The following is a 13,932-nucleotide window of genomic DNA, read 5'->3' as shown; positions in this document are numbered from 1 at the left end:
TGAGCACAGTCATTTTGTGTTCAAAAGCAAACCCAAGTCCTGAAGGCTAAAGTACTCTTTCTACAGACAAACGCTAATTTCTTTTGGCCCGGTAAAAAGTGGTGCACCATATTATAGGGAATAGGCAGCCATTTGGGACACACAACCTTGACACTTCTGTTAGGAGAATGTTGCTGCACGCTACCTGTTCCCTCCAGAAGATCTCTTTTGATATGAAAGAATGTGTACTTCTTCGAGGAATGCACTCTGGCACATAGGTGGACCATATCAGAGGAATATAAAATAACTGGGGTTGCATCCCAAATGGCATCCCTTTATAGTGCAGGGCTTTGGTCAAAAGTAGTGCATTTCTATAGGGAATGGGATGCCATTTAGAACGTAACCCCTGGATAGGTATTTCGGGGCTTGTCAGTTTGATGCCAACCGTCCAGTCCAAGATTCTTCTTTATTTTAGAGCACCGGTCTAAGAGCACCGGTCACTAGCTTTTAGAGCACCGGTCACTAGCTTTTAGAGCACCGGTCACTAGCTTTTAGAGCACCGGTCACTAGCTTTTAGAGCACCGGTCACTAGCTTTTAGAGCACCGGTCACTAGCTTTTAGAGCACCGGTCTAGCTCTAACAACAAAGCGAGGGCAGTCAAGCCAGCAGCAGCAATCGTTCTGGCAGGTTTTTTATCTTCTTTGTTTTTGGGAACTGCTATCAGCATAGCTCTGCCACTTCCAATAAAGATCATGGTGTCTCAGGAAATACAAGCTGGGTTTGCAGCTGCTAGGAGCAGGATCAAACAGTAATCGGTACTGGGATCTAGTCACATTGTCTCCATTTATTCACATAACATTATAACATTCAATATATACTATAACTTCATACATCCCATACGTCTCTCTGTGCATAGTGGAGATGTAGCTTTATTTGAGAGACAGAGAGAGAGAGAGAGAGAGAGAGAGAGAGAGAGAGAGAGAGAGAGAGAGAGAGAGAGAGAGAGAGAGAGAGAGAGAGAGAGAGAGAGAGGAGTGAGAGAGAGAGAGAGAGAGCGAGAGAGAGAGAGAGCGAGAGAGAGAGAGAGAGAGAGAGAGAGAGAGAGAGAGAGAGAGAGAGAGAGAGAGAGAGAGAGAGAGAGAGAGAGAGAGAGAGAGAGTTTTTACTGTTCTTCACCAATAACATTGTACAAATGCAATTGTGTTATTACACAAGTGGGTTAAGGAAAGGGACTGTCCCTTCTTATTCCACTAGAGCAGCCCGAGCAGGGGATCTTGATACTCTTTCAGCCTGAGACTCAAATGAGAAACTAAACCGTTCAACCTCTTACATGCCCAGGTGTCAGGTGTCAGTGTGCAGCAGTAGGACGGAGTCAGGCAAAGGACACAGAACTGAGTAACAGACGAACTTTACTCGAAAATAATCAAATACTAATTTCCACGCAGGGAAATACACCAGCACACAGCAGTCATAAACACAAAACAAAGAACAATCACGCACAAAACCATGAGGGAACCGGAGGGTTAAATAGGGAAATAATCATAACGTGATGGGAACCAGGTGTGTACAATCAAGACAAAACAAATGGAAAACAGAAACGTAGATCGGTGGCAGCTAGAAAGCCGGTGACGACGACTGCCAAACGCCGCCCGCACAAGGAGAGGCACCAACTTCGGCGGAAGTCGTGACACCAGGGCTCACTTTGGGTCCCGACCCATAGTTTAAGAAACCCTGCACTAGAGTAATAACAAAAACAGCTTCATTACGATTAGACCTTTATTAATGAATTAATTTATTAATTTCTTAATTCATTAATTTATTAATTTATCAATGTATTAATTTATTATTAATTTATTAATTTATTAATTTATTAATTTATTAATTTATTAATTTATTAATTTATTAATTTATCAATTAATTAATTAATTAATTGTTTATTTATTTATTTATTTATTATTTATTTATTTTGTGCAGCAGGTGCAGCAGGTGCAGCAGGTGCCATTTGGGATGCACGCCTAGTCTTCTATCACATGGAAAACAGATCACTTTCTCTGAGTCACAGAGATATTTGTTATGGCAGAAGTCATTTGAAACCGACTCAGTCGAGAGACGGAGGGGAAAAAGAGATGGCAAATGATCAATGATGCCATTATAGGAGATTCTCTGTTTTCAGTCGAACCGAGGCACTGAATGCCCGGTCAGCAGGGATCAGCATTCATCTCCAGCAGAGTTCAAAGTGCACGTTAACCGATCCAAGTGCCACTGGAAAACATGAGACTGGGAAAGATACAGTGTTTGTCTCTGTATGAAGACACTTGCGTGGTCATGCTGGAATGGCAGTTGATTTTTGAAATGGAATGGTAGTTACATTTTGAGTTGACCAAAAGGTCCAACATACAACCCCTTTTTTTATTTTATTTTTATCTAGGACTGTATGCTTTTACTAAACCTTTTATTTCCTCTTGCTTCTAGCATTTAGTTTGTGTGAACATTGCTGTTTGCCACTCAGACCTCGGCAACAATGTTTCAAAATATGAATTTCTTCGCCCTGACATAGTCCCAGTCGGTATTAAATAGAACGTTGCGACCCCTGCCCACCTGTGGGGAAAACAACCCATGGTTACTTTGTTTACCCCATTGGCTCACAGCAAAAACGTCACCTTTTTCAAACAAAATCTTCTTTTTGTCTGCTTGTTTTAGTCAAATACAAAACTATATTTAAGAAAAGTACAACGTCTAAAGATTACTTTTCAACATTGACTTCCCTCATGCCGCTTTTCATGATGACGCTAACGTTAGCCATGTGAGTGAGTGAGTGCTAGCTAGCTACCAACCAGAACACGTTAAGCTAGCCAAGAACAACAACACAAAGAAACGGACTATACAGCTACAGTGAGTGGAGTTACAAACGGACTATCCTAAACAAGTTAAATATCTTACCAGTGATTAAATGTTTTCCACACACATATCTTCGTGTAGGCTACTTGGACACCGGGTCCCAGCAATTTCCCACTCTCCAACACCGAATAGCCGGAAGCCACAGGGCTCTTCTTGCAGGCCTTATTTCCCTAGGTGGGAGCATTGTGAACCGTAGGTCAGGAATTTTGACCTGGTTACATGTACATTGAACAACACAGCAGCTTTTCAACATGTTTAGTTATTTCTGTATAACAAAAAATCGACGATGAAGTTGGCTCTTTAACAATGGGAGTCACCTGTTAAATCCACTTCAATCCGTGTAGATGAAGGTGAGGAGACAGGTTAAAGAAGGATTTTTAAGCCTTGAGACAATTGAGACATGGACTGTGTATTTGTGCCATTCAGAGGGTGAATGAGCAAGACAAAATATTTAAGTGCCTTTGAACGGTGTATGGTAGTTTCCGGTGTGAATCAAGAATGGTCCAACACCCAAAGGACATCGAGACAACTTGACACAACTAAAGGGAAGCATTGGAGTCAACATGGGCCAGCATCCCCGTGGAACGCTTTCAACACCTTGTAGTCCATGCCACAAAGAATTGAGGCTGCTCTGAGATATTAGGAAGGTGTTCTTAATGTTTTGTACACTCAGTGTATACAGAACCTTGTTCAGTAATGTCGTCCAAAGAACCAAAAGGTTCAATATAGAACCCCAAAGAACCCTTTTTTCTAAGAGTGTTAATTTATCTGAGTGACACTGAAAAACAATAGAGAGAATAAATATACACTGTATGGCTCGGTGTGTGTGTTGGAACAAGGTTATCTATTGCTCTGGTTGCGTCCCAATAATATCTCCTTTCTCCCAACGCTTCCCTTTATAGATTTGAAAGTAAGTTATTGGTAAAATAAATATTGCGGAAACTCTCTACTCCATGAATGCTTTTAGGGAGAAGGAGGGAGGAAAACGGCAGGAGGTGAAAGGAAAGGGGATATCTAGTACAGTTGCACAACTGAATACATTCAACCCAAATGTGTCTTCCACATTTAACCCAACCCTTCTGAATCAGAGCGGTGCGGAGGGCTGCCTTAATCAACATCCACGTCATCAGCGCCCGGGTAGCAGTTGTTGTTGGGGGTTAACAGCCTTGCTCAAGATTTTTTCACCTTGCCAGCTTGAGGATTCGAACCAGCAACCTTTCGTTACTGGCCCAACGCTCTTAACCTCTAGGATGAAGACGGAGGGAGGTGAAAGGAGGGAGCGAGACAGAGGGAGGTGAAAATAGCTTCTGTGACAATGCATCCCCAGGAGAGCGTTGTGAAAAGGTATTCAGAGGCTGAGAACGGATGGGGGAGTCATGGGAGAATGGGAGGAAATGACAGCATGATCCTAAATCTCCCCACACTGCCTCTCCTCAGGTGCACACTGAGCGAAAAAGAGAAAATGACTATTTTGAGAGGGATGTAAAGTACTGCACTTCATCAACACGCCAGATGCCTTCTGTGCACCGTTTGCAGATGCTTGCAATGCCAAAGGTCATGGGTTTGATTCCCGTTGGGGCCACCCATAGGTAAAATGTATACGAGCATCACTGTAAGTCGCTTTGTATAAAAGCGTCTGCTAAATGGCAAATATTGATGATTGTTATTACAGGTGTGGTGGCTGCTGTGTGGTAAGGATTAAAATGTAAAATGGTCTCTAAAGTGGTGGATGGACACAATGGTGGAGTTGAAGGCAAAATCCACCCAAAACCACTAATGCCCTAAATTTAAATAATAGTGTTAAATAACACTAACATTTGAAAAACAATATTTTTTTTGTGAACAAATATTTCATTTTGTCATTTTAATAAGGTTTGTAGCAACATGTGAAAATCATTGTGGAAATCCGTTGCAGCTCAAGTTGACTACAAAACCCACTGTGTAAAGCTCTATATGGGCTTGCTGGCTAGCGAGCTACCTAGCTAGGTAGCTAGCAAACGTAGCTACACACAATAATACTAAAGTCAGTAACAGCATGTGAAGTTGCTAGTTAGCTTAAAAATCGCCTAAACAAACTACACTATCAATTTAGGAGTCTATAATGTCACCATGTTCAACCTGCAGATCGATGTGCCTCAGAGTGGAGTCTGATATTTGCAACGGCCATGCAATGCCACCATGCAATGCACCCTGGACTGAAGTGGCAGACAGAAATGTGGTGGACCCTCTGTTGAATTACACGTCTCGAGGTGGGAATATCGCAAAAATATGATCAATGGCTAATTCAAGAGAAGACAACCTTCCACGTTATGACATCGGCCAGTAGTGAAATATTACATAGACGTTTTCGCAATCTAAAAGTCGCATTCCTATTAACTTACAGTGTAGTGAGAGCGGCTTTATCGCCAAATTTCTCTCACTCTCTCTCACTCTCAGAGGAAGACAGAGAGGAGGACAGAGAGTGGCGCAGTGGTCTAAGGCACTGCATCGCAGTGCTAACTGTGCCACTAGAGATCCTGGTTCGAATCCAGGCTCTGTCGCAGCCGGCCGCGACCGGGAGACTCATGGGCGGCGCACAATTGGCCCAGCGTCGTCCAGGGTAGGGGAGGGAATGGCCGGCAGGGATGTAGCTCAGTTGATAGAGCATGGCGTTTGCAACGCCAGGGTTGTGGGTTCGATTCCCACGGGGGGCCAGTATAAAAAAATATATAAAAAATATGTATTCACTAACTGTAAGTCGCTCTGGATAAGAGCGTCTGCTAAATGACTAAAATGTAGAGAGGAAGACAGAGAGGCTGCTGGGGCTTGCAGGATGGCTTGTGTTTCAAAATGTTAAAATGTATTCCTTCCTCCTTTCCTTTGCTATCACTGGATAGCATGAAGTGGACATCATGTTGCTTTCACCTGTCAAGTGTAGGTAGATCTGTGATCCTGAAGGAAAGGACGGACACCAAGAAATTAATCAAATTATAACTATTGAGACACAATCGATGACTCACTAAGCCCTGAACAGGAGCCAACTTTCACCAACCAACAGAGGAGAAGGAGGAATCAGAGAGAGAGAGCTTAGTCTTCCCCTTCTATGGGATAAACAACACAACACATCTTGTTCTTCATCCTAATTACATTTCAGAGGAGAGAAAAGTCACATATTGTTCTTCATCCTAATTACATTTCAGATGAGAGAAAAGTCACATATTGTTCTTCATCCTAATTACATTTCAGAGGAGAGAAAAGTCACATCTTGTTCTTCATCCTAAATACATTTCAGAGGAGAGAAAAGTCACATCTTGTCAAAGAAGGAAAATGCTTTGATACCATAAACAACTATTATTCATCATGACCCCGACAAGAATGTAGCTGTCAAAAGTAGTGCACTATATAGGGAATAGGGTGTCATTTGGGACATCTCAGCGCCTTCTCATTAGTTGTGTAACTAACTTCCCCTTAGACAGTGCGCCACTTTTACATTTATTTAAAATACAGAAATGTTTTACACCCCCTCTCTCTCATTAATACAACACTCAGTGGATGGAAGTGGCAGAGCAGAGCAGACAGAATGACCCTGATGGTGATGATGATGATGATGATGATGATTCCCACTCAGAGAGAGCAGCAAAAACTGTTTTTTTGTAGCTACCCGCTACGCCACCTTGTTCAATGAGGTGAGGTCGTCGGGTAAATAGGTCTTGTTTTGGGACTATCACTGTTTGTTGTTGTTGTTGTAGTTGTTGACGATGGAACAGAACAGCAGAAGTATTACTAAGGATGTGTTGATCATAGGGTGTGACGAGTACTGAGTATACGAAGAGGCAGGACGCAGACGCAGGAATTAACAAGGTCAAGGTTTACTTCACAATGAGCAAGAGAAATAACAAACATAGAGTAACCGACACGAAGCTAAACAATCACACACAGCATCATACAGAACAGTCCAGGGCTAAATAGGGGTGGTGATGAGATGATGAGGTGCAGGTGTGCTGGAGTTGATTAGGGTGCGTTGGGTTTCCATTCCGGTGTTGCCGAGGTGGTGAGCTCAGACCGGTGGCTCAGTAGACCGGCGAATCAGAGCGCCGGAGGGGAGCAACGGGAGGAGACGTGACAGGTGGTAGCCTCTTCCAAGTTCGTAGGTCTAGGTTTGCCAGAAGATACCGACCCTACCGTTATGCTTGTTTACACTGAGCTGCACAGGGGAAATGCTGTGCTAGTACAGTATATCTGTTTAGTCATGGACAACGTGAGGAGACGTGAAAATAGGGTGTGACTCGGTGTGTGACTCAGTTTTAGCAGGGAATGTGAAGTTGAGCATGAATAGCATTATGTCATCACGTTGTTGTCACGCCCTGGCTCTGGGGACTCTTATATGTTGAGCCAGGGTGTGGATTTTTCTATGTTATAGTTTTCTATGTTGTGTTCTAGTTCGTGTATATCTATGTTGGCCAGGGTGGTTCCCAATCAGAGGCAGCTGTAGCTTGTTGTCTCTGATTGGGGATCATACTTAGGCAGCCTATTTGGCACTGTTATTTTGTGGGATCTTGTTCCGGAAGGTTTTGTGTTCATCCCAGGACTTCACGTATCGTTTGTTTTGTTGTTTTGGTTCGTGTTGTGTACTGCAATAAAAGAATGTACGCATATCACGCTGCGCCTTGGTCCTCATCTATCGACGATCGTGACAGTTGTTCATGTTAATGACAGCTCTATGTAGACTGCATAACACATACAGTGGGGGAAAAAAGTATTTAGTCAGCCACCAACTGTGCAAGTTCTCCCACTTAAAAAGATGAGAGAGGCCTGTAATTTTCATCATAGGTACACGTCAACTATGACAGACAAAATGAGAAAAAAAAATCCAGAAAATCACATTGTAGGATTTTTTATGAATTTATTTGCAAATGATGGTGGAAAAAAAGTATTTGGTCAATAACAAAAGTTTCTCAATACTTTGTTATATACCCTTTGTTGGCAATGACACAGGTCAAACGTTTTCTGTAAGCGTTCACAAGGTTTTCACACACTGTTGCTGGTATTTTGGCCCATTCCTCCATGCAGATCTCCTCTAGAGCAGTGATGTTTTGGGGCTGTCGCTGGGCAACACGGACTTTCAACTCCCTCCAAAGATTTTCTATGGGGTTGAGATGTGGAGACTGGCTAGGCCACTCCAGGACCTTGAAATGCTTATTACGAAGCCACTCCTTCGTTGCCCGGGCGGTGTGTTTGGGATCATTGTCATGCTGAAAGACCCAGCCACGTTTCATATTCAATGCCCTTGCTGATGGAAGGAGGTTTTCACTCAAAATCTCATGAAACATGGCCCCATTCATTCTTTCCTTTACACGGATCAGTCGTCCTGGTCCCTTTGCAGAAAAACAGCCCCAAAGCATGATGTTTCCACCCCCATGCTTCACAGTAGGTATGGTGTTCTTTGGATGCAACTCAGCATTCTTTGTCCTCCAAACACGACGAGTTGAGTTTTTACCAAAAAGTTATATTTTGGTTTCATCTGACCATATGACATTCTCCCAATCCTCTTCTGGATCATCCAAATGCACTCTAGCAAACTTCAGACGGGCCTGGACATGTACTGGCTTAAGCAGGGGGACACATCTTGCACTGCATGATTTGAGTCCCTGGCGGCGTAGTGTGTTACTGATGGTAGGCTTTGTTACTTTGGTCCCAGCTCTCTGCAGGTCATTCACTAGGTCCCCCCGTGTGGTTCTGGGATTTTTGCTCACCGTTCTTGTGATCATTTAGACCCCACGGGGTGAGATCTTGCGTGGAGCCCCAGATCGAGGGAGATTATCAGTGGTCTTGTACGTCTTCCATTTCCTAATAATTGCTCCCACTGTTGATTTCTTCAAACCAAGCTGCTTACCTATTGCAGATTCAGTCTTCCCAGCCTGGTGCAGGTCTACAATTTTGTTTATGGTGTCCTTTGACAGCTCTTTGGTCTTGGCCATAGTGGAGTTTGGAGTGTGACTGTTTGAGGTTGTGGACAGGTGTCTTTTATACTGATAACAAGTTCAAACAGGTGCCATTAATACAGGTAACGAGTGGAGGACAGAGGAGCCTCTTAAAGAAGAAGTTATAGGTCTGTGAGAGCCAGAAATCGTGCTTGTTTGTAGGTGACCAAATACTTATTTTCCACCATCATTTGCAAATAAAATCATAAAAAATCCTACAATGTGATTTTCTGGATTTTATTTCCTCAATTTGTCTGTCATAGTTGACGTGTACCTATGATGAAAATTACAGGCCTCTCTCATCTTTTTAAGTGGGAGAACTTGCACAATTGGTGGCTGACTAAATACTTTTTTTCCCCACTGTAGTTACCACGCTCCAGAGGAGGACGGGAGTAAGAGGTCTGATTGACATTCAGGTGTATCCTACACACACACACACACACACACACACACACACACACACACACACACACACACACACACACACACACACACACACACAGATTGGCAGGAGCCATTGTGAAGGAGCCTGTTGAGAACCAGCTGGGGTGCTGCTGAGATAAAGTGCAAAGAACCAACTGGGAGGAATAAAATAAAAGAATGTGGTCATGAGATCCTAATCTTTTGCCATTTGGAAACGCTCTTCTGCTTTTCACGGAAAGAAAGGCCCTGGTCTCCTGATCTGGCACCTCTGAGTACAATGCTGCGATAGTTACAGAACCAGGCTTGTTTTTCCCCTTGGAATGAGTAATGAATCAATTATGGCCTTGCTGATGGATGAGAGCAATGGGAAAGCAAATTCATGCTCTTAGTTGTGGCTGTTTTAGTGTTTCACAATGGCTGTATCCTGAAAGGCACCCGTAGGACTCTGGCCAAAAGTAGTGCACTGTATTAGGGAACAGGGTACCATTTGGGACGCATATAATTGTCACGATCGTCGGGAACAGAGGACCAAGGCGCAGCGTGGAAGGTGAACATATTTTTATTATTTGAGTAATCACACGAACAAAACAACAAACGATAACGTGACGTCCTCGGTTTAAATACAAACCTAATTGGAACAAGATCCCACAAACACTGTGGGAAAACCACCTGACTAAATATGGTTCCCAATCAGAGACAACCAGCAACAGCTGATACTCGTTGCCTCTGATTGAGAACCACTCTGGCCAACATAGATATACAAAAAACTAGACTAGACACAACGAGCACAAAACATAAACTCTACACACCCTGGCTCAACTTAAAAGAGTCCCTAGAGCCAGGGCATGACAGTACCCCCCCCCTAAAGGCGCGGACTGCGACCGCGCCTAAACATCACCGAACAGGGGAGGGCTGGGTGGGCATTCCTCCTCGGAGGCGGTTACGGCTCCGGGCTTGACCACCACCCTCTACTAACCCCCCCGTAGTGCCCCTGGTCTGGTCTAGCCCCACTGGCTGGAGCTGGACTGGACTTCGGTGGAGCGGATTGCTCAGGCTCCGGTGTGGAGCAGCTGACCGGTACCTGACCAGGCACCGGTGAAACGGGCACGGGCTGGCGACGCGCACCATTGGCTTGGTGCGGGGAGCAGCACAGGCCGGACCGGGCAGCTAGAACTAAACTGCTTTTCCTGCTCCTTGTTGGGAAATCCACAGTGGGGTTACAACCTGGGCAGGAGTAAATGATTGTCAGTCAAGACCACTCTTCAAGCTAAAACACAGCAAAGTTGTTTCTCTATAGAGCAAAGCCATAGAGATGTTTGCGTGTCTGTCAGTAAAGTGAGATTTCACTTTTAGCCGGGTGTCTCGCTAAGCAACATCAGACTGCTCACTTTCACATGCTTTCCCAATACTCCAGAAACATACACTGAATATACAAAACATGAAGAACACCTGCTCTATCTATGACATAGACTGACCAGGTGAATCCAGGTGAAAGCTATGATCCCTTATTGATGTCACTTGTTAGATCCACATCAAACAGTGTAGATGAAGGGGAGGAGACAGGTTAAAGAAGGATGTTTAAGCCTTGAGACAATTGAGACATGGATTGTGTATGTGTGCCAATCAGAGGGTGAATGGGCAAGACAAAAGATTTAAGTGCCTTTGAACGGGGTTATGGTAGTAGGTACCAGGCGCACCGGTTTGTGTCAAGAACTGCATCCAGCCAACTTGACCCAACTTGACACAAGCGTTCTTCAAAGGGTTGTCCTTACGGGGACAGCCGAACAAACCTTTTTTTTTCTAAGCGTGTAGTATGGACATGGATACGTCTTCATGATTGCGTCATCAGAACACCAATGTAAACTGCAAATCATTGGAATAGTTAGCTATCTTAACCAACCAACTATTCTAATCATGTCACTGTGTGGGGCACTGGGACAGTCATGTCACTGTGAGTGAGTGAGTGAGTGAGTGAGTGAGTGTGTGTGTGTGTGTGTGAGAGAGAGAGAGAGAGAGAGAGAGAGAGAGAGAGAGAGAGAGAGAGAGAGAGAGAGAGAGAGAGAGAGAGAGAGAGAGAGATAACACTCTGCTTGCTGATAATAACTACAGCTGTGTAGCAGAGATAGTGTTAATTCACTGAGTAATGGACACTGGTTCATTTAGGAGAACATTGGACCGGGGCTGATGCCACCTCTGCTGCTACCGCTAATGAACTCACTGACGCTAACATGAAGAAACTCAGTGTCATATCAACGCTGAGGCTAATGCTAAATAAACTCAGTACCCTAGCTCTTGTCCAAAGCGTTAAGTGCGGCTTGCTGATTTCTGGTGCTGGATCAGCAAGCCGCACATAACGCCCTGGACCAGACCTATCAGTACCCCTTTGTTACTCGACCTCTGGTCCTTGGGTGGAATAGCGCTGGTCCTTGGGATGTTGCTGACCGTCCGAACCATTTCTGGACCAGGGAAAACAGTACTTCAGGTGTCAGGATGGAAGGCAGTAGCTAAAGATGCTAAACTAGCTACCTTACAGCTACATCTGTTGCTGATCCTTCATCCTTCCATCACACATCCCACATAGAGCTGACTCTGTATCAAAGCCATCATCGCCTCAGGGTGAAGTGGAACGTGTGAGACAGACTACTGCTATAATTACTACCCTGCCATCTTCCAGGGTGATTTCCTTCCAGAAAAGAGGCCATCTGGGATTGGTACATCCATTTGTGGAGGAGTGACCACTTTGTTGTTTTTGGAATACTACTAAGCTATATGGAATTGTTTAAAGAAGGTCATAACAAGGATCATTTAGCTATTTGAGATTTGAATTTTAGGACCCCTCTAGGTATCAAATAAAATATTACTTTTTTTGGGATAAAATATTGAATTTGTCATTTACTACTGTAGCCCAGAGAAACGCATTGAATAACACGTTCATAAATGGCAAAAAAGACAGTCAAAAAATAAATAATAAAAACAAGGTTTTGAAGTGTGTCTAGGAGATATAAGAAAGTTCAGGATATATATATATATATATATACTTTTTTTACACAATCTCCCCTTTCCACAGTGGGGTCATTCGTTTCTAGCCCAAACATTAGTTTGTAGCCCAAACGGTTTCGGACGCTACAAACAGAAGTTGGCACATCGACGGTACCGACTTCAGACAAGTCCCCTGAGACTGAACCTTCCTTCTGCTTTTCCATAACATCCAGAAGGATCTCTGTTGCCCTTCTGGCCTCTAGCCCCATGTGTGATGTTACAGGGTCAAGGTGAAATGTTATCATGCATACAAGGCAGTCTGTAACGGGTGGTGTGTGTTTGTGAATGTGTGCGTGTGCGTGTGCCACATTACTTACAGCTGTACCCAATACGCCCCAGTGTATAGACATACCAGTCACCAGGCACCAGGCACCAGTGGAACACAGATAACTGAGGAGGGTCGTGTGTCAGTTACTGTGACGCAACGCCCCATAACCCTACAGCCAGACAACGTCACGGCCCATAACCCTACAGCCAGACAACGTCACGCCCCATAACCCTACAGCCAGACAACGTCACGGCCCCATAACCCTACAGCCAGACAACGTCACGGCCCATAACCCTACAGCCAGACAACGTCACGCCCCATAACCCTACAGCCAGACAACGTCACGGCCCATAACCCTACAGCCAGACAACGTCACGGCCCATAACCCTACAGCCAGACAACGTCACGGCCCATAACCCTACAGCCAGACAACGTCACGCCCCATAACCCTACAGCCAGACAACGTCACGGCCCATAACCCTACAGCCAGACAACGTCACGGCCCATAACCCTACAGCCAGACAACGTCACGGCCCATAACCCTACAGGCAGACAACGTCACGCCCCATAACCCTACAGCCAGACAACGTCACGGCCCCATAACCCTACAGCCAGACAACGTCACGGCCCCATAACCCTACAGACAGACAACGTCACGGCCCCATAACCCTACAGCCAGACAACGTCACGGCCCCATAACCCTACAGCCAGACAACGTCACGCCCCATAACCCTACAGCCAGACAACGTCACGGCCCATAACCCTACAGCCAGACAACGTCACGGCCCATAACCCTACAGCCAGACAACGTCACGGCCCCATAACCCTACAGCCAGACAACGTCACGGCCCATAACCCTACAGCCAGACAACGTCACTGCCCCATAACCCTACAGCCAGACAACGTCACGGCCCATAACCCTACAGCCAGACAACGTCACGGCCCATAACCCTACAGCCAGACAATGTCACGGCCCATAACCCTACAGCCAGACAACGTCACGGCCCATAACCCTACAGCCAGACAACGTCACGCCCCATAACCCTACAGCCAGACAACGTCACGGCCCCATAACCCTACAGGCAGACAACGTCACGGCCCATAACCCTACAGCCAGACAACGTCACGGCCCATAACCCTACAGCCAGACAACGTCACGGCCCATAACCCTACAGCCAGACAACGTCACGCCCCATAACCCTACAGCCAGACAACGTCACGGCCCATAACCCTACAGCCAGACAACGTCACGGCCCATAACCCTACAGCCAGACAACGTCACGCCCCATAACCCTACAGCCAGACAACGTCACGGCCCATAACCCTACAGCCAGACAACGTCACGGCCCATAACCCTACAGCCAG

This window comes from Coregonus lavaretus (genome assembly GCF_964263955.1).
Source record: "Coregonus lavaretus genome assembly, chromosome: 26".
In the NCBI taxonomy this organism is placed as follows: Eukaryota; Metazoa; Chordata; class Actinopteri; order Salmoniformes; family Salmonidae; genus Coregonus; species Coregonus lavaretus.
Note: the sequence above shows the minus strand (reverse complement) of the source record.